The following is a 27,560-nucleotide window of genomic DNA, read 5'->3' on the forward strand; positions in this document are numbered from 1 at the left end:
CCCCCATGTTCTTGAGCTCACATACCAAATAACCCTAAATGTGCATCCACATGACAAGCCATCAGTGAAGACCACTGACAAGCCACATCTGAAGACTTCTCTTCTATATTTTATGCGTTCTCCAGCCTTGATTTTTTATTTATAGACCAGATCTTGCTATTTTATTGCATGTATTCTTGTAAGCTGCCTTAAATCCTGTGTGGAATAAAGCTCCGTATAAATAAATCCTTGTGTCTTTCCTCTAGGCAACAACTCAAGTTCCCTCCCGACAGTCTCCCCACCAACTTTGCATTATTACCTGAGACATAACCTCTGATCATTCTGACACTAGACTAGGGAACAGCCTAGGACTGTCCCCAAACTCGATCTGCACCTTGGACAGTTACTGACAAGTCCATCAGGGGTCTTTGGGAACAGTGTACTAGGACAACAGGCAGAGTTTGGGAACAGGAGTGCAGGCCTATCACTGCTCTTTCAGTTTCATTTGGCCAGTTATTAGCAATGTGCCAAGTCTTTAGAAACCCCCCAATGACCCACCCCTGGCACGAGATGATAACCTAGCCTCCTACATGAACTAGGAGACTGAGGCTACACCTGAACACCCTCCTTTCCTTCCACACTCACAGTCCACTCTCTCTCTCTGTTCTCTTCCACTGCTCTCTTATGCACCTGCTTTAAAAAGCTGGTCTCTCTACTCTAACTGAACCCATTGCTTTCCACTCTGTGGTCCTCCTGCAACAAACATCTCTGTTACATGAGTCCTTCTATCTTGCCCGGACAGCTAGCACCTTCCCTTCTGCACACAAAATGCTAGCCTAAAAATTACTAACAGTGAAATATTTAATATCCTATCTTAGCCCCAAACTGACATCCTAGCTTTTTCTGTGAAGCATGAGGTTTTCTGTGCAAACCTCTGGAAAAAAACAAACACTGCTCTTACAGGAGAGTAGATTCACATTTTGTGAGGCCTGAAGAATGTACAATTTGGGGGCAGATGGGGTCATTAAGATAAAGAATTCAAAACTATAAAATAAAAAATTAGGTACAAAAGTGAATAACTAAAACAAGGAAAAATTGTTAGGAATTATATATATATTTTTAAATGGACTTATAGGGGCACCTGGGTGGCTCAGTGGATTAAAGCTTCTGCCTTCAGCTCAGGTCATGATCTCAGGGTCTTGGGATCAAGTCCCGCATCAGTCTCTCTGCTCAGCAGGGAGCCTGCTTCCCTTCCTCTCTCTCTGCCTGCCTCTCTTCCTACTTGTGATCTCTGTCTGTCAAATAAATAAATAAAATCTTTTTTTTAAAATGGACAAATATTATAGATACCTAGAAAATAATGTCATTTTTAAATTAACTGCCAGCCTCTCTAACATTTCCCTCTCTATATATTTTTTAACCTGGATTCTTTGAAAGTGCTTCTTTATTTGCCAAGGATTCAACCTATCCTCCTGTATAATTAATCAAAACATGTGTTTATCATTTACAGTTCAGAAAATGTTTAGCTTTCTAGTTCATTTTCGGTAATATGCAAGTCTGTAAGATTTTTTTCTCAAACTCGTAAAAATTTCTTATCAAGTTTCTGTTATATGTGAACTGAAAGTTTTCTGAACATCTCAAGTTATTTTGCACTATGACTGATCTTAAATCTTCTTTGAACTGACAACGCCCATTCACCAGTGTGTCATTGATGTCTCATCACAGTAGTATGTTATAAATTTTTGGCTATCTTATCTGATCGGAGATAATTTGCATTTTGACTGGGCTCTGACAAGAACTGGCTCCTCTTCTTGCAATATTATAGATCCCCTCACTGGAAGGATGCTCCACATGCTAGCTCCTGGCTCTGTATGCTTCACACCTTTTCTCTTCCACTATCCACATTTTTCCTTATGCCAGGTTTCACACTAGGCACCACTGACTGTGTGTACGTGCTGGGTGAGCTGGCCCAGCAGGTAGGGAGAGAATCTCTGGAACCAGGAGCAGTCACTTAACTTTATGTTAAGACGTGAGAGCCACACAATTCCCCTTAATCCTAAGTAGTTCCGTTTGCTTGATGTTCGAATGCCACTCAAAAGTAGGGAAACCATGAGTAAAGGAGAGCCTGAATGGGAAGAGACAGTAGTCTTCACCGCCTGCAGTTAAATATTACTATAGAGTGAATGTTTGTGTTCCTCCAAAATTTTCCTGTGTTGAAAGCCCAATGTGATGGTATTTGGAAATGGATCCCTTGCAGAATAATTAGGGCTAGGTTAGGCCACGAGGGTAGGGCCCTCCTAATGGAATTAATGTTCCTATGAAGGAGCTTCCTTGTGTCTCTCCCCCAACCTCGAGAAGACATAGAGGAAACGCTGTCTGCAACCAGGAAAAAGGCTCTCACCAGACCGGTACCATGTTGCCGCCCTGATGTCGTACTTCCCAGCCTTCAGAACTGTGAGAAATCTTTCTTGTTTAACCCATCCAGTCTGTGGAATTTGGTTAAAGCAGCCTGAAAAAAAGAAGTCAAATATCTTAGGTTTGTAAGTTCTACAGATCACTAACCCTGGGAAGGCATTGCAAGGGCCCATCTTAGGTCCTGGGAAAGGTCTGGGCAAATGAGGAGCCTGAAACTCAAGCCTCATTTGCTTCCTAGTACATCTGCTTTGGCTGTTAAAGTATCCTCAAGAATCCCCAAGATATGTCCTCCTTGTCACTTAATCCCGTGAGGAAGCTTGGCTTCTACCCTCCCTTCTCATAACTCAGCAAGGCACGGCCCACCAACCAGGGCAGTATCTTTTCCTCAGTCTTTATTCTTCACAACATTCTGTCTTCTTTCTCGGAACCAAGCTACTCCCTCGCCTCTCTCTGAGGACCTTCGTGACTCATGCAGCTCCCATCTCTCCTGCCCACCCTCCCACCTCCCCTCCGTTCTCCCTGACTGACGATGCCTTCCCCAGTTCTACCCTGGACTCCTCCTCCCTTCTCTCTGCAGAGCCCTCCTCCTTGGAAAGCTCACTCATAGACTTCCATTTTCACCACAGCGTGTCCAAGCTCCTCTCTAAAGAGGAACTTCCTCTCTAGAGCCAGTTTCATTGTTTGCCTGCCACCTCCCCAGCACTTTAATCCAGTGTCTTTGCCCCCTTAGCTCCTCCTTCTGGGTTCCACCTTGTTTATTAATGCTGAGAGATCACTGTTGACTCCTGTCTCACCCTTGACCACCACATCCTCTTCTCTCTCCTTTCCTACTACCACTGCCCTGCTTCTAGCCTCAGCATCTCTTAACTACAGTTAAGGCCTCTCACTTGTTTCAGAGAATTCTACAGCCTAGTGCTTTCCCCCTCTTTCCACCCAGATGGTTTTTCCTTCTCATTAGAACTGTCATATGCTTTTATTTCTCATAGAATTTATTAATATTTCATTCTTGCATTTATGTGGCAATAACACATATAAAGTGTTTACACTAGGCTAAGCATTTTGCATTCTCATTCAATACTCATACCCACCCTCATATTATTATTATTAATAATATGATCATTATTTCTATATTTAATGAGGAACCAGAGTCTTAGCAAAAAAAAAATGAGTGACTTGCTCAAGGTCATATAGAAAGTGGCCCAGCCAGAATGTAGATGCAGTTCTCAGGCTACAAACAACCATAAGCTTAATCACCAATAATAAGAGCTACCATTTATGATGCACTTGCCATGTGTTCTTTAAACCTTGCATCACCCTGTGAAGTGATAGTGTTATCCTGTCCTTCTTATGGTGGTGAAAATGCTAACAGGTCCCCAAACTTCATGTTACCCTCCTGAGATCTTCTAGCTGTCAATGCCAAAGTTAGTACTGAAGCATGGGCCATTCTGGTACAGAGTCTATGCAGGTAACCATGTCACCACATTGCCTCCCTCTTTACTGACTTCAGCTTTATTGCCTTGGTCTTTCAATCACACAGTAGCCTCCCTAAAGGCAGGAGCTACTCCTTATTCATTCTTCTCATACTAAAGATAATTTTTTTTAATTTAAAAATTATTTTAAATTACAAAAAGGTTGCAAATACAGTACAATTTCTTTTTCCTGAACCATTTCAAAGTCCATTACTAACATGTTACCCTATAACCCCTTAACACTCTTTTCTTCCTTTTTTTTAATTACTGGAAATTTTATTTATTTTTTAAAGATTTTATTTGTTCATTTGAGAGAGAGAGAAAGAGAGAGAGAATGAGAGAGAGAGAGAATGTAGGTGGAGGGTCAGAGGGAGAAGCAGACTCCCTGCTGAGCAGGGAGCCTCATGTAGGACTTGATCCTGCGACTCTGGGATTATGACCTGAGCCAAAGGCAGTCACTTAACCAACTGAGCCACACAGGCATCCTCTTTTTTATTTATTTATTTATTTTTAAGATTTATTTATTTGTTTGAGAGAGAGAGATAGAGGGAGGGAACATGAGCAGGAGGGGTAGAGAGAGAAAGAATCTCAAGCAGACTCCATGCTGAGTGTGGAGCTCAAGGCAAGTTCAGTTCCAGGACCCTGAGATCACGACCTGAACCAAAACCAGGAGTCTGAAGTTAAACCAACTGCACCAACCAAGCACCTCTAACCCCTTAATAATTTAGTGTAAATTTCCCCCAACAACATTCCTCTACATAACTACAATAAAACCATCAAAATAAGGAAATTAACATTGGTACATCATTATCATCTCATCTCAGACCCCATTTGATTTTTTTTAACCAATTGTCCCACTAATGCTCTTTATAGCAAAAGGATCCACCAGAGATTTAAACATTTAGTTCTCTGTGTCTTTAGTTCCTTTCAGTCTGGAATAGCTCCTCAATCTTTCCTCAACCTCCATGTCCTTGACATTTTTGAAAATTGCAAATCAGTTATTTGTAGAATCTGTCTTAATTTGAGTCTGCCTGCTATTCTCTCATGATTAGACTCAGATTACATATCTTTGGTAATAATATCTCAGAAGTGATATGTCTGATAGTGTTCTTTTATGTCTTTCTATCAAGTGGTCACAGTTTCTTTTTGACCCTTCTGAGGTTAGGTCAACTTTGAAAATTGGATTAAGAGGATACCTGCCAGATTTCTTCCAGATGCTCTTTTTTTCTTCTTAACTACATAAATATTTTGTGAGAGGCACCTCTTTGAGGCTATATTAATATCTTCCCCTCATTCAACATTCACCGAGTTAGTTTTTATATTCATGAATGTTTCTTGGCTTAGTTACTACTGAAATGGTAGCAAGTGGTGATTTTCTCATGTAAATATTCCGTCCGGATTTATTAGTAATCACTCACTCCTCTTAGTCACTCATTTATTTATACTAGTATGGACTCACAGATCTTATTTGGTAAGTTATAATCATTTATTAATATTATCTATTTTGAAGGTCAAATTATCCAAGGTGAGTGTGAGTGTGTAGGGTGAGTGAGTCCCTTCAAAGAGGCTTCTGTGTTCTTTGTCATGTTCTCATCATTCCTTATGTCCTAGGACAATAAGATCCACCTGGCTTTTTCTATACTTTCCTGACTCAGTCCTAGAATTAGTCATTTCTCTAAGGAATCATGGCTCCTTTTAATAGAGGTAGTATTTAGAAATCAAGATCTGGTGTGTAAGAGTGCTTGTTAGGACTAGAGTGTCACTGCTCTACAGCTCTCTCAGTGGCTAGAGCTAGGAAGCAAGGAAACATATGTGTGTAAAACAATGAGTTTACACCAATATCTTCAATTGCAGTATAATATCACTTAATTCGTTCCATTTTTCTCTTTTTTCCAAATTTACAACTCTCATCTTAAATAGTATGAAACCATTATCTTCAATTTATTTACTTATTGGGCCAACGCCCATATATATATATATATATATATATATATACAATCTCCCAATGCTGACATATTCCCCCCACTCCAGTCACTTGGATATGCTTCTCATCCTACTTGGGCTCTGATTTCCCACACCAGCCTGTCCCCACTTCAATTCTCCCACCTTACTACTATACAGTAGCCAGTCTTGCTTATCTCTACCTAATGTCTTCTAGACTGAATTATTCAAAAACGTCACTAATTTTATAATTAATTTCTGAACTAGCACAATGCTCTTTGTTGAGGAGAAGCACAATTCACATATTCTTAATTGAATAAAATAAACACTTGCCCACTTGAGGTTTTTCTACCTAAACATTAGTCTTTATTAAGAAAACACAGTATATAGTTTCTTATAAAATGATAATGCCTTGCTAAGAAGAAAAATTAAAATTTAAGTTCTCATTAAAGACCCTAAATTTAGCTGATAGGAAGATCAAAGTGCCAACAAAAACATCATCATTTTCCCTCTACACCTGGCCTACCCCAGTGTCCATGAGAGTTCCTGACCTTCATTTCTTCCCAGCCTGCCACTAAGGAGAAAAGTATTTAAATTTTTCTCTAAAAAATGTCTTTGTCACTTCATGTAGACTAAAGTCTACTACCTGAAGCTTAAAATCTTACTGTCATGACACCTAATTGCTGACTGCTTTCTCCAAGTGAAGACTCTACTTTCTCATGAGGATCGCCCTCTTCCAGTCCATCCACTAAGAGCTCCTCAATCTGAGAACATGGTTTCTCTACTACATATCTTGATCCAGGGTAGTTTTCCTTTCTAACTTTTAAAAACTATAAACATATTATAAAAAGGGCATATACAGCTTTCTTCACAAATATTACATTTCAGATGGTTGATTTATTTTTAAATTAAGGTACACACAGATGTGATGTGATTCTAAAAATAAACAGAACTGCAGCTTATGGTTTCATTACTTTTATGGTTTACTATATATATATATATATATATATATATATGGTTTACTATACACACACACACACACACACACACACACATATTTTAAAGAATATCTTCCAGGGAGGTTAAAGAACATGACTACCAGTAAGCAAAGTACAGCATCCATATTTCTTAGGCTTAAATTAAAACTTCTAGGGACAGGGGCAACTAGCTGGCTCAGCTAGTAGAGGATGTGACTCTTGATGTCAGGGTCATGAGTTCAAGCCCCACATTGGGTGCAAAGTTTACTAAAAACAAAACAAAACAATTAGAGACATTTGTGAAGGCCTGGATTAGAAATTCCAGTGACGACTGAATAACTTCTACCAAAACCTTCAAGGACAACTCATCAATACTAACATAAGATAAGAGCCTAGTTTCTAGTACCATAATCCATGAATTATTTGATAACAATAACTCATATATATTACATGCATTCCTCACAAGAACCCTTCAAGATAAGCAAGAGTTATAACATGATTGCACAAGCTCACACCTCTTTGAGGTAGCAAAGCTAAAAGGCAATCCCAGGTCTTTATCACTCCACACATCAGCTTGCCTTTCCAGACTAGATAATGTTTGCAATGTTTGCTATTCCTTAACCACCTTGTCTTACGCTGTGCAGCGAAACTCTCTTCTACCTAATATGGTAGCTAAACCAAGCCAATCAAATCTAAACTTGTGGCGAGAATGCCTTCTGAAAAGATGCTTTCTTTAAGATAACTGACTTATTAAAAAAATTATTTTCCCCTTCAAGATAGAGTAAGGTATCTAAAGAAATCCCAATGAGTTTATATTCAAAACTTAGAAAACCCTTCTGATACTAATAATGAGTTGTGTTTTTTTAACTGATGAAGTAGAATGAATGCTTTTTCTTCTGGATTATCATTTTTATGTGAAGACAGGATAGTAAATTCCATTCATAGACTTTTTCACAGATGACTATGCTACAGCCATGAGAATATAGAGTGGGAAAAAAGAGTCAGTTATTTAATGGTCATTACAAATCCCAAAAGTTACCATTTCAATTTTTGATGAATATGTTATTTCTACCACTTCATTAGAAATTCAAAGAATTCTATCACTAAAAGCAATATCTATTATGTTTTACAATTATAAAATTAACACAGGCTCATTATTTTTAAAACGCATGAAGTTATACAGAAGAAAATTAAAATCACATACACATACACTCATCATCAAGTGGTTAACAACTGGTTTCTCTTGAATGTCTTTTCATGCATTTGCACATTTGGTTTTGTTTTTGCAAAATTAGGGCCTTACAGCAGACCTTCATGTTCTGTTCTTTTTTCATCTATACTAGCATTTTCCCATGACATTAAACTCCATAATGTGACATTAGCAGATGAATAATAGTCTTTGCAATGTACCCTAATTTATTTAACCATAATTTGTTTAACTCTATTATTAGAAAGGTTGGCTTTTTTTATTTTCACTATTAAAAATAGCAATGCAATAAATACCTTTGCAATAAATCTTTGTCCACAACTTTGGATGGATTCCTAGGAGTAAAACTATTGCATGAAAGAACATGAACTCTTTTAAGAATGTTGATTCAATTGTTAAATGCATTTCTAGGAAAACTGTACTAGCTTATACTTCAACCAGCAGATGATCAAAATAACTCTTAGTAGTATTTAATATTTTAACTTTGTATTGCCAGTTTGCTAGTTTAAAAATATCTCATTGTTTTAAATTGTATGCATTTGACTATTAGTAAAACCAAATATTTTACATATGCTAATTCTTCATTTGTGTGTGTGTTTGTACATGTGTGTTTCCTTCTGTCTTGTATCCATTTCTCTAGTGGGATATTTACATTTTTATTTTCAAATACATTTTTTCATTTGTTAAATAAATAGCTCTTGGCATATTTGCTGCCAATATTATTTACCCGCTAATCGTTTGTTTTTAGTTTTTATGTAGTCAAATTTTTAACATTCCACTATGTATTCAAAGCTCATAATGTTTAAAACCTGTCATTACATGTTTTGGTAAAGAGAATAATTTATCTATCAATTTCTTCATTCATGGTTGGACAAGAGATACTAAAGCAAGCTCTTGGAGGAGTCCAGTGACCCCTCATTCAGCAATCTTCACAGGCAATTTTAGGGAATAGTGAATTATTCAAAATCACTCTTCCAAACTCAGACTTCCATAACCTATTCTGAATGAATTTTGTATTAACCTAAGCCCTTTGGAAACTTTCTCTCTAGAAATGATACAATTTCCTGATTATAAGAACTAAGTCTTATGAAAAGCATCTCAAGAATCTTATAGGGGACATTGAATGCACCTTGCAACAGTATTTTGATGAGTTATATTTATGTGACACATAAGGACTATATTTCCTCTAAATAAACTAGAGTATACAGTGAAAAGATGCCTGGGCAATTATATTTGGGAGAGTTTGGAAGGGAGAATGAGTTTAATTCAAGCCTAAAGTATACTTCATCTACCAGCTGTATATCTGATCTCAAAATAAGTTGGGTTTCTAATGGCCACAAGTACCAGTAATCCCTGAGAGAAGATAGAAATTCCAGAGATATGTCTCTTTAACCTACATTCCAGGGCCTGTCATGGCAGTATTTTTAAAGAGAGGGAAGAATGCACAAAGTATATTCCTTATCCTTTCGTTTCCATTCTGACAGTATGAAATGTTAAGATAACATTAAGCCAGAGGAATCCTCACCACTGCACTCCAGTGAGTGTTAAGAGAGACCAACACTTGGTAGCACAGAATTACCTTCGAGGAATGGAGCTGTCGCTAGCCAAACTGCCATCTGTCCACAGTGAAATCTGTCAATTGTGGCTATTTATGAAGTCTCTAGTTGAACCTATAAATGGCTCAATCTTACCTTGCGTTCTCAAGGTTACTCTCTCTCATCCAAACTCTTACCAAGTCTTATACTCATGCTTCTGAAAGGAGGCAAGTGTAGAATAGTCACTAAAAATGTTCATGAAACATAGCATTAGGGTAGAAAATGAAAAAGAGGCTGGACTCTGGAATCAATCTGAGGGTCAAATCCTGAGGATGCTTGCTATATAATATTGGCATGTTATTAACATCTCTGCAAAATGGGAGAAGTGAAGTCTCTTCTGCCTCAATCACCAGTGGTGGGAAAAAGCCTCCAAGAAAAGAAAACAGATGTCTCTGGCCAGCCAGAACAGCTCAGTACATGACACTTCCACAGGCCTGACTGGTGATTTTCCAAGTCACACAACAAAGGGCTGCAAATGGGTTTGGGAGAAGGATGGAAATAGAGGTGCATGTGAGATTAAATATGTCCTGAGAATGTTTAGCCTTCATTTTATTTTTCAGGAGTGATCTACATTCTTTTAACATGATACCATCTACGTTTGCATAACACCAGGATACTCTATGGGTCCTGGCCTGTTGCTGTTTGTTCATTTGTTTGTTTACCTTTGTTATCTGGAATTACTTCGAAATAAACAGAAAACCACAGATGGAGAAAATGCCAGTCTAGCAAAAAGGTCCTCTGCCAGTTCCAAAAATGTTAACAAGTATTTCCTAAGCAAGATTGGCCTCAGACTCTCTTTCAGCCGGCAGACCATGCAAAGGATTACTTCCTAAAGCAATCCAGTTTTGCTCTCCAATATATTTTGCCAGACCCTACCTCCTAAAACTCCAACACTCTAGGTCAGTTCTGCCATCCATTTTACGTTACGTATGTTCACGAGGTCCCTCTGTCATCACAAAGTGAGTGGATTCCAAATGTCTCTCAAAACCACAGCAGAAAGGGTGAGTGAAAAGCTTAAGGTAAGAGTCCTTATCTCAAGACTTCCTGTGGAATTTTTTATATTTAAAGAAATATCACCGAAGTGCGAAGCCCTCCATAAACTTTTAGAGCATTTAAAAATATTATTGTGCCATAAACCCATGGCTAATTTATTTCAGGATTTTAAGACATTTGTAACATTTTTATATCTCAATACTTAAAGGAGAAATTTTTCTAAGAATTAATTATACTTTATGAGTGTTACCAAGCCTCAGAGCAAATGAAACCCAAACCTCCAGCAGTTTTCCGCTTATTCCTTATCTGTAGCTTAACAATGGACTTTCATACATAAAACCACAGGCAACATATTCTCTAAGACAATGTCAAGTTCAGGTATCAGGTTTCTTTTTTCCCCACAAAAGAATTATTTCTATACTCATAAATACACAGGGTATACTATCCTTAGCAGGTGGAGAGCACAAGCTTAGGAGCTGGATGAGAACGATCTTCTGGATTTGCCATCAACTATTTGTGTGATCTTAGGGACATGATCTACCATCTCTGAGCTTCCGTCTCCATGTTTCTAAATTGGGTTCAACAGCATGACCTCTGTCTTAGAAAAGAAAATCATAAAAATTGTACTCTACTTCGAAATACACGAACTGTGTTCCACACAGCAGTGGTAACAAAGAGCTTACGGTGTAAAGAATATTTACACAGAAATTTTACTGTTCTTGAATTTTTTTTCCTTAAGACACAGACACACAAATTCTCAAAGTCACTGGGGTTAATCATTCTTCTTCCTTCTACTTCCACTACTTAAGCCAATTTGATGTCTTTTAGTACCATACCTAGAGGATCACAGAGTACAAACAACACAGGTCCCTCAAATAAAGGCTCCTTACAAAATGTTTCCTGTGTAAGTCAGAGATTTCCATATGTATGATCCTAAAGAAGAAACACCCTCTCTGTTTTCTTTTACTTCTGTGGGCTTGATGGAATGAAGGCTGATGCCTTTTCCGGGTCCACCTTCAGGGATTTATTTTGATACCTGCAGCACTGCATCATAAATAAATCCATTATGCTGAAGTGAATATCCAAAATAAGAAAATGAGACCTTAAACTCTCTGTTCCATCATGCTTACCATCTCTGACCATTACAACAAATAATTTCTCTTGATTTTAGTAAGCAAGCCTCGTTTTTTCATAAATTTTTCATAAAATTAAGTTTGTGATGAACACTGCTCAAAGAATGCAGATTCCATTTCACTAATAAGCTTGGTGTCGGCTGTCAGCTTTTTGGAAATGATTAAATATTACAAACCTTACAAACAAACCTGAGACAGGTTTAAGAGTGCATGAAGTGGTTGAATTGCAAAACTTGACTGAACGAGAAAGAAAAAATAGTTTAGTGTAAGATTTAGGGTCAAAGTGGGCTGAGGGGAGGTGGGATGTTGGAAACACAGGGAACAACGGAGATACTAGAGAACAAAAAAGAACCCAGGGAAAGAGTTTCTAAGCAATAGGGAAGATTCTCCCAGGACCCCTTAGACTCGGATTATTTTTTTTCTTGGTATTCTAAACTAGGAAATTCTTAAAAGTCTTCCAAACTTAGTTGCAACAGGCATTTTCTATAAGAGGTTTTTTTTTTTTTTTTTTTTTTTTTTTTTTTTTTTTCTGGAAAAAATTAGTAGATACCATCCTTCCTGGAAGAGAGCTACAGTTGCATCCTTATAGAGATTTGTGAAGAGACAACGAAGAGTTAAAGCAACGAGACACAGTCCATGGCACTCTATAACTGAGGCAAAAGCGCTTTGCATTTTCAATACTGAAGGATGACCAGAGCTGATCATAAGTGTGAGAACACTCTTCAGCCAAGACCTGCTGTTCTGGATTAAGGCTGTGTACAGAGCCAACAGGAAAAGCAGATAAGACCACAGAAGTGACCTGATGCAAGACAGAGAAAACAGAAACAGATTGGCTACCATCCTTATCTATGTGAAGAAGCCAAATGGTGTGGTGCAAAACTCAAAGGTTCTGAGGACTGATTGCCATTCCCCTGAGGCTCTCCCAATTGCTAACCATGTGGCCTTGTCATGCTAACGTCCCACTTCCTCATCTGAACAAAGGAGATAATACCTGACCTCTATCCTTGCTCTGTGTGTTGGTAAATACACTGCACAGCAGAAAGTGTCAACAGATGATCAACAACATGAATTGCTTCCCCAGCAATATAAACCCTCTTAAGTCAGTGTTCCATAGATACAGTGAGTAGGCATCCATCCTCTTTCTTTGAAGAAAATCATTAAACCACCTCTGGAACTCAGGTACCCTTAGGGGGAAAAAGATAGTAAAAGAGTTTTCACAAATGCAAACTATGTTCTTCCTCCTCCCTTCCCCACAAAGATTCAATTAACAAGAGGGAAAAGGTGGCGTGTTTTTAACAAGTTCTTCACGCTGAATTGCTTAGAGATGTACATTAGCCCTCCATTTAGTAATAGGAAAAAATTATCTCGTCATGACTCGACTTTTGCCCACCTCCAGCGGAGGATTGCAATCCATCAGCTGGACAGCAAGATTGATTTTCTAATTAAGCCAGCGTTTGTATCCTCTTGCAGAGCCACAGAAGGCTTCCCTACTGTATCTTCCCAACACGTTCCTATTTGTATTCATTTACCCTCACATTTAAAACACTTTCAAAGTTGGGGGAGGGGCAGATAGCCACTCTCCACGCAAATATCCAATAAGATGACGGCCTGCTGCATGGAAGAATTCGGTGAAGTTATTTGAGCAATGGAGATAAAATGTGAATGGGGGCCCATTTGGACTTGCCTTGGCTCACACGTGGATGAAATTTGCCACCTGGCCCTGTCGCCCTCTGGGCCTCACCCCAGGTCCAGCCAGGATGTGGCCCACTGGCCCAAACAGATGGCTGGAGAGGGCAGGCTTTTAGCATTTCTAAAAGCTTCATTTCAAGCACTGCTTGCCAAAAAGGTATAGCAAGCTTTTGTGCAGGCCTCTGTGATGAGATGTGCTGGTGATTTAATTTACTTAGGGGAAGAATATGAAACCCTGAGCAGCTCAGCCAGATTAAGCTTCCTCAGGGACTCCCCCAGAGGAGAAAACTTACTTTAGCAATTCTGGATCCAGTGTGCCCTGCCTTGTTGCTCATGACCTTCCTCCAGTGAGAAACACCAGGGAATAAAACTAAAATCAGTAAGAAAAGCTTGCATCTTTTTAGTTCATTCCTGGTACATCCATTACCTAATATTTTATTTAAAAGCTCGGTCTTTCACTAATTCGAAATACTAATTTCAATTTCAGGAACATTCTGACCCGACCCGGGATGGAGTTTATTTATGATCAGTGTTGAAAAAGACAGGAAGAGAGAGAGAGAGAAAGAAAGAAGAAAAAGAGAAGGAGGGTGGCTGAGGCAAGGTGACCAGGGTATAGCTGTGTGTGATGGGCTTATTTAAGAAACAATTTGTTTTAAAGACCTTTAAAAAAATAGCCTTTCAAGCAGCATCATTCATATTCATTAAGTAGCTGCTGGATTTTGATGGCACCACTCCAGTCATTTATGTCCCCCTGGGCTGCACAGACAAGTCCTCCCAATTGAACTCCTCTTTCCCTTAAGCCACATCCTCTTTCCGACCTCCCCCTTTCTAACTATGTCACCTCTGGGTTCCTAATCATCAGGTCCAAACTTGGGGATCACTATGGACTCCGTTCTCCCTTGACCCCAGTCTCTCCTGTGTGCTGCCGTCAGTTTCACTGGCAGAGCAATAACCCAGTTCCTTCCCGAGTATCTTAGAGTCTGTCATCCCCATGCTCAAAGACTTCCAGTGACTTCCCACTGAATCCTGTAGAGGCATAAGCTTCTCATTTGAGCCTATCTCTTTAAGATTTTCTGACATGACATCCATTTTTTGATGGTTTGGATGAAACCACTCCCAGGGTATTTGGAAATTTTGTCAGTTGTGTTTGCCTCAGTGACTGGAGGTCACAGTGTCATTTAATGAGTAGGAGGGCATTTAGCATCCCAGGCACCAGATAGTCACAGAACTCTGCTGAGAAACATTACCACAAGTTTAGTCAAACTTCACTTTGCTCTTCCTACAAACATGTATCTTCTGGTTATGATCCTATCCAAGTTCAAATCAGTCCCACAGGCCATCTCTCCCAAAGAGTCCTGACCACCACTGCCCTGCACCAACACGCACATACACACACATGTACGTGCACATGCACATGCACACACACACACACACACACACACATAGATACACACTCACACACACATGGGATTTCATCTTTCATTTTCCTGGATATCACTTAGGAATTTAATCACAGACTGACTTTCACAAATAATAATCTCTCCATTAAATTGTAAACTCTTTAAGAGAAAGTACTTGGAGCACTCATTATTTGCCTCCAAACACAAGTTACATAATGCTTTGTAGACAACAAGTGCTCAGTATGGAATCATTAAATTGATCTGGGAAGAGAATCAGGAATTCAGAGGTCCCGGAAGGCAGGTGGGGCCTGAAATTCTGGGTAGCAAAGGCGAGAACAAATCATACTCTTAGGAAGGGGAAGACCGACCAGGCTGACGGACTCTGCCGCCCACACAAGCAGTCTGAGAATGAGGTAACAGTCCAGATGAGAGGAGTCAGCAAGAGCTCAAGTCCTCGGGGTCAGGAGGAAAGAAGGGTAAATGAGACACCAATGAGCAGCTCAGAAAGGCGTCAGGAAACAAAGGGACAATTCAGAATCGAAAATGATCTCCGTAAGTGGTTAAGAACCTGGGTGCCAGTGGTCTTGGCAGGTTGTACCCGGGGCCTCACAGCAGATGGAGAGGAGCAGCTGTATGGTAATGGACCTGAGACACAGCTGAACTCCTATTTTGCTCCAGGCTCTGAGCTCTTGTGTGGTTCCTCTGCGGGTGGGCCTCAATCCTAGCTCCATTAGTACAAGCTCTGCAGGCAGGGACAGACCACTGGGAGCATTTGGCCTATGTATGTGCAGGAGGCAGCAGAAGCTTTTAGAAGGCAGATCTGGGGGTAGGAACAGGAGCTGCCTTACTGTTTGAAGGGAAGGACTGCAGGTGGGAGAAGGAGAAAAGCCATGTTTCTGAAGCACACTCAACTAAGATAACCCAGCCACGAGATTAATGGTTGCAGAGAAAAGTGACTTTGGGGAAGAGAAACAACACTTGAAAGTGTATTTTGGAGAGAGAATGGGAGGGGAGAAATGCTGAAAAGATAAGCCCATAAGTAAAAACAGCGACACTAGGTGCTAGGATTGAAACCATGGAAATAGAAAGAAAGAGGAAAATGCGAGAATGTGCTATGAAGAGGAGTTCAAAGCCATGGCTGTGAGATCTCAAAACACAGAGACTCCCGGGAGTGGAGAGAACAGAGTCAAGCAGGCAAAGGGAAAGATTATGGAGAACACAGAGACCGTTGGACTAGAAAGATCACATCAATGTGCTAACCCATAACTGGGAAATGCAGTTGGAATGGGTCAGAAGAAATGGAAATTAAATGGAAAGTCCATCTATTTTGGAAAAGTAACAACCATTAACTCTAGGAAGAATAACCCAAAAAATGCATCAATGACTATTTATTGGAGGAGTATTTTGTGTGAAGCACCTTACTGGAGAAGGTGATATTTGAAATATACTTCAAGGAATAGGAAGACTTTCAGTACGTAAAGAGAAAAGACTGAGCATTCCTAGGTGATGCAGACATCATGAGCAGCAGACTAGAACCAGGAAAGTAGATTCCAAAGATAGAAGACAAGTCTATTAGACAAGAGAATGAAGGAGAGGAGAGAAGAAAGGAAGGGGTGATTTGCAGCACTGGAAAACGTAATCATCATATAAGCTAGTGAACCATTCAATGTCATGGAAAGGAAGGTGTAGATGTCATGGGGATATTGAGAAAATATATTCACTAATATATGAAAAAGTCCCTTGGTGTATAAAAAGTTATATACATCCCTATGTTTATTGCAGTATTATTAACAATAGCCAAGATATGGAAGCAGTTCAAGTGTCCATTGATAGATGAATAGACAAAGATTTGGTGTATACATACAATGGAATATTTCTCAACTATAAAAAAATAAAGGAAATCTTGCCATTTGTAACAACATGGATGGATCTAGAGAATATACGGCTAAATGAAACAAGTCAGTCAAAAGAAGACAAATACCATATGATTTTCACGTATATGTGAAATTTAAGACACAAAACAAACAAAGGAAAAAAATGAGATAAATGAATAAACAGACTCCTAACTATAGAGAACAAAGTGATGGTTGCCAGAGGGGAGGGAGGTGGAGGCATGGGGGAAATAGGTGATGGGAATTAAGGAATGAACTTGTCGTGCTAAGCACTAAGTTACGTATGAAACTGTAGTATCACTGGACTGTACCCCTGAAACTAATACAATACCATGTGAACCATACTGGAATTTTAAAAATAAATAAGCCTATTTTTAAAAAGAAGAAAAGTTGCTTGTTTTTGTAGAGAATTGTAACATCCAGTTTATGTTTTAAAAACTCCTTACTTCACCCCCTTCCTCTCACGCACCACATTCCTCGGGTGATTTTTGCTTGCTGATGTTGGGAAGGGAAAGAACTAACATGAGCTCCTTGGACATGGGCTGTGGCCGCTCTCAGCAGCTCCCTTTATGTTTGACAGTCTTGGGTGCATTCACAAAGAGAATGGTGACAGAGCTAATTAGAAGGAAAGTTCATTAGAATCTAGACCTCCTAAAAATATCTCCCTACCTTCAGCTACTCTTCAAGTTTCTGAAAGTGCTCCCTAGAGAAACAGATTTGCACTGAGGCACAACTTGGCTGTGCAGATGTTTCCGAGATGGTAACAGACAGAGGGTGGGACTTACAAGCACAGGAACAATCAGTGTTTTCATTTATAAGGTTTTACCGCAGGGGGTGACTCTAGGTGTTGTGGATGGAATCCACACAGCTGTCTCAGAACAGACTGTTCCTCTCTGTCAGTGAAAGAGCCCCCAAATGCATGAGAACAAGGCTGAGTAAATTTCCCCTATCCACACCAGGGCCAATTTCAGAGTCAACTGCATCCTGAAACTAACCCACAGCTCTTTTTAACCCAAGGTTCTATTCGGAGAGGTCTCTTCTAGGAGCAAATCGACATTTGGAGCACAAAGGCAAGTGAGGCGAGGCTGAATGATATGCAAGCATTATATTTTTCATTTTCTTTCTACATATGTGCAGGGAAATATGGTCACATGTACGAGCCCCTGAAGGGCTCTTTCTTTTGCACATGGACGATAAATTGCTACTACTTATGAAAAGAATAGAAGATTCATCCCTAGGCATTCATTTTGTCCCACCCTAGAGCCAAAATCCATTTCAGGGATAGGTAGGAGGGAAAGGAATGGCTACGGCATGGGTACAAAATGGGGGGAGGGGAAATCTGGTTAATACGTAATCTTTCATTAAATAAAATGAAAACGAGAGAAACTTCTGGAATCAGAATGACCATGGGTCAAATCTACACTTCAAACTCACAGTTAGAACTACAGTTTCCTCATCTCTGAAGTAGGAGTGGTAATACTTGATTATTATGGTCGCCGTGAAGACAGAAGGAGAATGTCCAGAAAGCTAAGCCCGGTGCTTTGCAGGTACTGTGTATTCTGTGATAAAGGGTTGTGTTGGCAGACACTCAGAAGGCTCTCACCAAGCAAGGTTAATGTTGGGTTGAGAGGGGTAGAAAGAATACTAGCAGCCGCAAAACCAGCTGCCACGCAGGCTTACTTGCCTGTCTCTCCCTGAAAGGAATTTTGGTTCTGGCGCCCAGTGAGATGAATCACTGGACACCGAGATGTGCGCACATCCAACATCTATTACTGGTATCTTTCTTAATGTTTTCAGCACCATCGGGAAAAAAAAAAGAAGAAGAAGAAAAAAAAAGGACCAACCCGCCAGTTGGAGACCATTCAATACTAAATAAACATTTGGAATGGAGCCATGTCTTCTGCAAAATTACATTCTACTTAAAATAGATGGCCTCAGAGGTCAGTTTCAAATATACTCCATTGGGTGTCCACATTTGTTTACTTCTCTCCAAAGGCAATTTGGGGGCAAGCAACTAAGACAGCTGCTCAGGGCATGAGGCTCTAAGTACAGACGCTGCTGTCCCTTGAACAGGGTGTGCTACGCCACTGCTTCTATTTTAGAAATACCTCCATCTACCATTGTCAGAGACAGCAAAGGCCCCCCAGTAAGTGTGCAAGCCTTACAATGGGCATTTAGGGAGGGACGTGGAAATGGGGGAGGAGGAAAGCTCTGCACACATTTCTGATCTGGAGCCGTTGGGTCTCTCACTTCTCCTGTCCCTAGCAAAACGATCTCTTGGTTTTCCAGTAAATAGATAGACAGAAAGACAGACTGATAAACAGTGCTAAGAGCTTATTGAAAAGCTAAACATGTGTCAAAGATTAAATTGTGTTCACAAATCACTGTTTAGGTAAAATAACTAAATATTTCCCCCAAAACAGAGGCACATATTAAATATAAGGAAATGTAGGGACACCTGGGTGGCTCAGTGGGTTAAAGCCTCTGCCTTCGGCTCAGGTCATGAGCCCAGGGTCCTGGGATGGAGCCCCACATCGGGCTCTCTGCTCCGCGGGGAGCCTGCTTCCCTTCCTCTCTCTCTGCCTGCCTCTCTGCATACTTGTGATCTCGGTCTGTCAAAAAATAAATAAAATATTTTTTAAAATAATGATAAAAAATGAAAATAAGGAAACGTGTTTATAGCATAACTTTCTTGGCTTTCCAAAAAATAAAAGATGAAAAATTTTCAGATGTAGATATCTCTCCCTTTTCATCCCTAATGAACTAATAATAACGGTATCACATATGCTTTTTTAGCAGGAAAAAAAATTTAATTGGCAAGAACAGAATTTCAAGACATTGAAGAGACTAATAAATTGGCTATTAAAACACTTTTGAGGAAATCATTAACTTTGAGTATGCTGTGTAAAGTAGTTCTCAAGTTTTTCATTGATCCATCTTAAAATGAGGAATAAAAGAATCAGCTCTAGCATATACGAATTTTCTTTGTACTTTCAGAATATTTTATTTGAACTGAAATACCAATTCTTCTGAGACAGCCTGCCTTGACTATTCCAGCCCGCACCGATTTTCTGCTTTATGGATCTTTTAGGAAATGTATAGTTAGTCCACTGCGCTCTGGACCTAATTACCACAGCTTGTGTTTTTGCTCAACTGTTTCACATGTGTTTGTTTTGTTTCCCTGGTTAGATGGTAAGCATTTTGAGGACAACATCTATTTGCTGTGTACATACTGGGCACCTGTTCAGTGCTAAGTACACAGAACCTCCATTAAATACTTATTGAAAAGAAGTCTTGTTTGGATTACTGCAGTTCGAAGGTGGTGGGGGCGTCTCGATATGAGATGCTGCCTTATCCCACTGCCCTGTCCCATGCTGTGTATTATCCCACATGCAGGCATATTAAAAATCACCTGACTGCATATTAGAATTTCCTAAGGGGCGCCCGGCTGGCTCAGTCGGTTAAGCACCTATTCTTGGCTCAGGTCATGATCTCAGTGTCCTGAGATTGAGCATGGGGGGTGGGGGGACAGTTTTTCACTCAGCGGGCAGTCTACTTGAAGATTCTCTCATTCTCTCTGTGTTCCTCTCCCTTCTGGTGCATATTCTCTTTCTCTAAAAGAAATAACTAAATCTTTTTTTTTTTTTTTAAGAATAAAAACCTGAGGAGCTTTTAAACATTCTTATGCCCCACACTAGATGCTAGATTAAAATGAAGAGGAAAAATATCTTTGCTGTCAAAAGGATTGTAAATTTAGGGCCTCACACAAACATCACAGGTAATAGGTAAATAAATATGATGAATAAATGCCTCAGAGAGGATAAGTTGATTTTTTTTTTTTTTTGGCTTCTTCAGTTACCCTTAATTTCGGACGATAAATCACAGTGATGTTGACTTGATCTGGGTATTTCCTAAGCCTTCTTCAACAACTTAGTTCCCAACCATTCTTTAAGATGGAGTTATTTTCATAGATGGCTAAAGTCATCTATTGTGTCCCTGATGTTGATTCTTTTTGCTTGCAAGTTCTATTTGCAAGTTCTCGGGGAAAAGAACATGGAGATGTACCTTCATGTATCATGGACATGATCTATTATTACTATATATTCTGGCAAAGATAAATGCCAAATTTATCCTTCCACCTGAAATGTTGTACCAGGTCCCAAAACATTAGACATGAAGCAAAGAAGGCTAGTATTCCCTCGGGAAGCAAAGAAAGGGAGAACTGCAAATGTCCCAGCTTACTCCCTAAAGAAAGATTCCAGACCATGATACAGGAAGAAGAACCCGGGGAGAGCAAGGCAGAGGAAATGGAGGAGCGAGAGCAGGGTAGCCAGAGCATCGATAGCTCAGAGTAGAGGATGGGGAGTAAAGACAGTTGCACTGAGAAGAAAATTCCAAGATTTGCAGAAGACCCCCTTCGAATATTCCACTAAGTCCTGATGAGTAAATGAAAGTGCAGAAATTACCCAAAAGGATTCCAGGGAACAGTGCCCAGATCAGTGCCTATTTCCCACAGCCAGAAAACTTTATAAATCATGGTTGATGGACTACAGCAGGGGTAGGCAAACCACGGGGCCAGACCAAATCCAGCCCCACACTGACTTTTGTAAATAACATTTTCTTGAAATACAGCCACACCCATTTCTTTATGTATTTGCTATGGTTGCTTTCATGCTACAATGATGGTCTTCAGTAGCTGGGAGTGAAATTGGATAGCACACAAAGCCTAAAATATTTACTATCCAGCCCTTTACAGAAAAGTTTGCTGACAAACACTTATGTTAAAATACTAAGAAGAGCCTTGTCTCAACAGTTGGGAAAAATTTAAACTAAAAACTAAATGCTGCTCTGGTCCTACCTAATAAAGTTTGCTTTTAAAAGCAAGATCTGAAGGGAAGAAATTGTTTCTTAATTAGTTACTGTGTTTCAGAAGAAAGCTCAAGAATATCTTCAGAAACACAGCAAGGTAAAATTCACAATGTATGGCATCCAGTCAAATCTTATTTGGCAAGCAAGGGCACCTGGATGGCTCAGTCTGTTAAGCATCTGCTTTCCGGCTCAGGTCATGATCTCAGGGTTCCGGGACAGAGTCCCTCATTGGGCTCCTTGCTCAGCGGGGAGCCTGCTTTTCCCTCTGCCTGCTGCTCCCCCTGCTTGTGCTCTGACAGATAAAAAAATATAATCTTAAAAAAAGAAAAAAAAGATTCTCTGCCTCTCTCTCTGCCCCTCCCCCACCTCTGTTCGAGGCCACATGCGTGTGCCCTCTCTCTCAATAAAGTTACTCAGCATGCAAAGAAAAAGGAAAATACAATCCATTAACTATCAATTGAAATTTGATTGAAAAAATCAATCAATTACAACTGATCCAGAAATGATACATGATAAAATTAATAGACAAGGACATTACGTTATTATGCCTGTATGCCATATGTTAGTGCTTGAGGAAAGAGTGAACATGCTGGCCATGAAATACATATATATATATAAAGATCCAAATCTAATTGTTGACCACTGAAATATACGATAACATAAACATGAAGAGTAAGGAGGGCATAAATGGAATTTTGCTGCCATAAGGTTTCTACATTGCTGGTGAAGTAGTTTAATATGACCAAAGGTAGATTGTGAGAATACATAAACATGTTGTAATCTCAAGAGAAACTACTTTTAAAAAAGCAATTCAAAGCATTATGGTATTAAGCCCATCAAATAAATTCTTTACTCAAAATTGTCTTCATCTCTAACACTTTCATTTGTTTCTCTTTGTTTCCATTTCTATGCTAACATTCCCTATATGTAGTGATGCTTCTTGTCAACCTTTTCCATTAAGACTTTAATATATTTACATGGTTATTTTTTAAAGACTATTTTTTAGAGCAGTTTTAGATACACAGCAAAATTTAAAAAAAAAAAAGATATAGAGATTTCTGATATACCACTCTGTCCCCACCCATGCATAGCCTTCCCCATTATCAACACCCCCACCACTTGTTACAATTCATGAAACTATACTGACACATGCTAATCACCCAAAGTCCATAGCTTACAGTTCACTCTTGGTGTACATTTTAAGGGTTTGGAGTAATGTATAATAGCATGTAACCATCATTAAGCATCATACAATGTATTTTCACTGCTTTAGAAATCCCCCATACTCTTCCTACTTATCCCTCTTCCCACCAACCCCTGGTAATCACCAATCTTTTTACAATTTCCATAGTTTTGCCTTTTATAGAATGTCCTGTATTTGAAATCACACAGTAGACTTTACATATTGACTTCTTTCACTTAGTAATATGCATTTGGGATTCACCCATGTCTTTGTATGTCTTAATAACTCATTTCCTTTCAGTTCTAAATAATATTTCATTATCTGGATATACCAGAGTTTACCCATTCACCTACTAAAGGACATCTTGGTTGCTTCCAAATTTTGGCAATTATGAATAAAGCTGCTATAAAACTCATGTAAAGGCTTTTGTGCAGACATAGGTTTTCAATTCCTGTGAGTTGATACCAAAAAAATATGATTGCCGGATTGTATGGTAAGTGTAAGTTAGCTTTATAAGGTGCCATTAAAGTGTCTTTCAAAGTGCCTGGACCATTTTGCATTCTTGCCAGCAATGAATGAATATTCCTACTGTTCCACACATTTACTAGCATTTGGTGTTGTCAGAGTTCAGGATTTAGGCCATTTTAAATGGTAGGAAGTGGTATTTCAATGTTTTAATTTGCATTTCTCTGATGACATGCTGTGGAGCATCTCTTTCTATGTTTATTTGCCACCTGTATATTTTCTTTGGTAAGGTATCTAATAAGGTCTTTGACCCATTTTTTAATTGGGTTGTTTTCTTTTTTGTTAAGTTCTAGAATTTGTGTATTTTAAATAACAGTCTTTTATCAGATGTGTCTTTTGCAAATATCTTCCCCCAGTCTATGACTTGTCTTATTATCTTGACCTTGTCATTTGCAGAGCAGAAGTTTTTAATCTTAACAAAATCCTACTTATCAGTTTTTTCTTTCATGGATCATACATTTGGCATTACATCTAAAAGAGTTTCACTATACCCATGGTAATCTAGGTTTTCTCCTATCTTATTTTGGAAAGTATTATAGCTTTGTGTTTTATAGCTAGGGCTATGATTCATTTTGAGTTAATTTTTGTGAAGGATGTAAGATCTATGACTAGTTTGTGTGTGTGTGTGGTTTTTTTTTTTTTTTTTTTTTTTTTTTTTTTTTTTTTTGCACCTGGATGTCTAGTCATTCCAGGACCATTTGTTGTAAAAACTATTTTGGCTCCTACATGGCTATTTTAAGTTCCTTTTCTTCAGAATGTTAATAGCTGGGACATGTATTGATCTGCTTGTACTATCTTTTTCTGTTAGTAATGGTTAACATTTTCCAGTTTCTTCGCATGTCTTGTAATTTTTTTATTGACTGTTGGACATTATATATATATAAGTATAGTGGAGATTAAAATAAGTAACATTTGTAGATGACATGATGCTACATGTAGAAAATCCTAAAGACTCCACCAAAAACTATTAGAAGTAATATATGAATTCAGTACAGTTGTAGGACACAAAATTAACATACAGATATATGTTGCATTTCTACACACTAAGAAAAAGCAAAAAAATTAAGAAAACAAGTCTATTTGCAATTACCCCTCAAAGAATCAAATACCTAGGAATAAATTTAAGCAAGGAAGTGAAAGATTTATACTCTGAAAACTGTAAACTACTGATGAAAAAAATTGAAGATGATACAAACAAATGGAAAAATATTCCATGCTCATGGATTGGAAGGATATTGTTAAAATGTCCACATTATCAAATCAATCTACATATTCAGTGCAATCCCTATCACAATACCAATAGCATTTTTTACAAAACTAGAATAAATAATGCTAAAATTAGTATGGAACCAGTAAAGACCCCAAAGAGCCAGAGCAATCTGGACAAAGAAAAAAAAAAATGCTAGGGGTATCACAATCTCCAACTTCAAGATATACTAAAAAGCTATAGTAATCAGAACATTGTGCTGGGGCGCCTGGGTGGCTCAGTGGGTTAAACCGCTGCCTTCGGCTCGGGTCATGATCTCAGGGTGCTGGGATCTGGTCCCGCATCGGGCCCTCTGCTCAGCGGGGGGCCTGCTTCCCTCTCTCTCTCTCTGCCTGCCTCTCCATCTACTTGTGATTTCTCTTTGTCAAATAAATAAATAAAATCTTAAAAAAAAAAACAAAAACAGTGTGCTACTGGCACAAAAACAGCCATATAGATCAATGGAAAAGAATAGAGAGCCCAGAAATAGACCCATACTTGTATTCAATTAATTTACGGCAAAGGAGACAAGAATATACAATAGGAAAATGACAGTCTCTTCAATAAATTGTGCTGGGAAAACTGAATGGCTACATGCAAAAGAATGAAACTGGACCACATTTTTATGCAATACAGAAGAGTAAACTAAGAATGGATTAAGGACCTAAATGTGAGACCTAAAAGCATAAAATTCCTAGCAAAATCAAAGGCAGTAATTTCTTTGACATTAGCCTTAGCAACTTCTTTCTAGATATGTCTCCTCAGGTGAGGGAAACAAAAGCAAAATTAAACTATCAGGGCTACATCAAAATAAAAAATGTTTGCACAATGAAGGAAACCATCAACTAGAAGACAAGACAATCTAATGAATGACCAAAGATATCTGCAAGTAATATATCCAATAAGGAATTAAATACAAGATATATAAAGAACTTGTACAACTCAACCCCTAAACCCCCACAAATAATTCAATTAAAGACGGAGGACCCAAATAGACATTTTTCCAAAGCAAACATACAGATGGCAAGTTGACACCTAAAAAGATGCTCAACATCACTAATCCTCAGGGAAATGCAAATAAAAACTACATGAGCTATAACCTTACACCTGTCAGATGGCTAAAATAATAATAAAAATAAAAGACAAGAAATAAGAGGTGTTGGTGAGTATATGGAGGAAGGGGAACCCTCTTCCACTGTTGGTTGGAAGGCAAACTGGCACAGCCACTGTGGAAGAAACTATGGAGATTTCTTGAAAAGTTAAAAACAGAAATAGCGTATGATTCAGTAATTCTACTACTGGGTATTTACCCAAAGAAAACAAAAACATTAATTTAAAAAGATATATATATACTGCTATGTTTACTGCAGTATTATTTACAATAGCCAAGATATGGAAGCAACCCAAGTGTCCACTTATAGATAAATGGATAAAGAAGATACAGTGTATATTCATACATACATTCAATGGAATAATACCCATAAAAAAGAATGAGATATTGCCACTTGTGACAACATGGATGAACCTAGAAGGTATTACACTAAGTGAAATAAGCCAGGCAAAGAAAGACAAACGTCCTATGACTTCACTTAAATTTGGAATCTAAACAATAAATGAACAAAACCAGAAACAGACCCATAAATACAGAGAACAAATGGTTGCCAGAGGGAGTGGGATGGGGGGGGGGGGGGACAGACAAAACAGGTGAAAAAGAATGGGAGGTACAGGCTCCCAATTTATGGAATGAATAAGTCACAGGGATAAAAGCTCCAGCATGGAAAATATAGTTCATTATATTATATACAGCATTGTATGGTGACAGATGGTAGCTACGGTTGTGGAGAGCCCAGCATAACCTACAGACTTGTCAAATCAACTATTTGGTATGCCTGAAACTAATGTCATATTGTGTGTCAGCCACACTTAAATGTTTTTAAAGATATAATATCTGTACCACCTCGTCTCCCCAGAAAGGATCTCTCTCTTCTTCTGATAGGCTAGTAGTACTGTGTGCTTAGTTCAATGTAACCTTTAGCTGAGTGGCCTCACCATTGATTTCATGAGTTTCCTGGGCAGAATGGGGACTTTCCTTTCAGGGGGCTTGAAATATGGGAACCTGTGAGACTCTGGAGATCTCTTTATGTTTTATAGCCCAATTGTCTAGTTTTAAATTGCTAGGGAACTTAATTTCTCTTCAGCTCCACCCCCAGCTTTCTGTGCCTGGGAGATCTCCCTCGGTCCTGCTGTCTGCCCCCCAGGCTTCAGCGGTCTTCTACTTGACACTTGGTAAGGAACTCCTGCGCTCAGAGTTATTCCTTTTCAGCTCTCCTGCTCTGCCTCATGGCTTCATCATCTACTCTATACACCAGGTGAGACCTTATGGGAGAGAGTTGATAGGGAGATACAAATTTACTCCATGCCCAGAGTCCCCAGGATCCCAATCCATTGTGCCACCCCAAATTCAACTGTTAAAATTTCATTAAAAGTTTGCCTAGATTTCCCTTACTCCAATTCATGTCAGATTCCTTTCACCTCCTGCTGTTCCACCAGAATAAAGGCACCTCTGGGTTTCTCTCTATTCTCCCAGGAAGTACCTGAATTTGCCAGACTTTGGTTCATTTAGGCTTCTTTGAATCCCATAAGTCTCTAATAGGTTAGAAACAAATCTATGATTTTGTAGGTGATCTGAGTTTTTTCATTGTTAGAATGAGAGCAATAGTTTCTTGGGACTTGCCCCATTCTAACAGGGAGCAGACTCTCTAAGGAGCTTACAGTTTAGAATGAACAATGCAATTTGGCCACTTGTTACAATGATAATAAATTGGCAGAAGTAAAATACAGGAGGTATTTATATTAATCCAGACTGTAAATTAGTTAAAAATACAGGAACTTAAACCACTGACTCTTGAGACTTGAAGCTAAATGATTTTAATAATTATTTGAAAAATTGCATAACTTGCAAATTAATACACTTAAAATTAGTAAGTTATTTCCGTAAGTCCAACATTTTATCTGTGGGGGTGGGTTTCCCACAGACCTAAATAAAA

General features: G+C 38.9%; 1 long non-coding RNA gene across 1 annotated transcript in view; it reads right to left on the reverse strand.

The window, feature by feature from the left end:
• Window positions 1-2,379: 2,379 nt before the first annotated feature.
• The window catches only part of LOC131824852 (uncharacterized), a 150,073-nt gene continuing 124,892 nt past the window's right edge, over window positions 2,380-27,560 (reverse strand). Inside the window, exon 4 of the long non-coding RNA XR_009351008.1 lies at window positions 2,380-2,488. This is a non-coding gene — a long non-coding RNA (uncharacterized LOC131824852). The remainder of the gene's footprint in view (window positions 2,489-27,560) is intronic.

This window comes from Mustela lutreola, chromosome 2 (genome assembly GCF_030435805.1).
Source record: "Mustela lutreola isolate mMusLut2 chromosome 2, mMusLut2.pri, whole genome shotgun sequence".
In the NCBI taxonomy this organism is placed as follows: Eukaryota; Metazoa; Chordata; class Mammalia; order Carnivora; family Mustelidae; genus Mustela; species Mustela lutreola.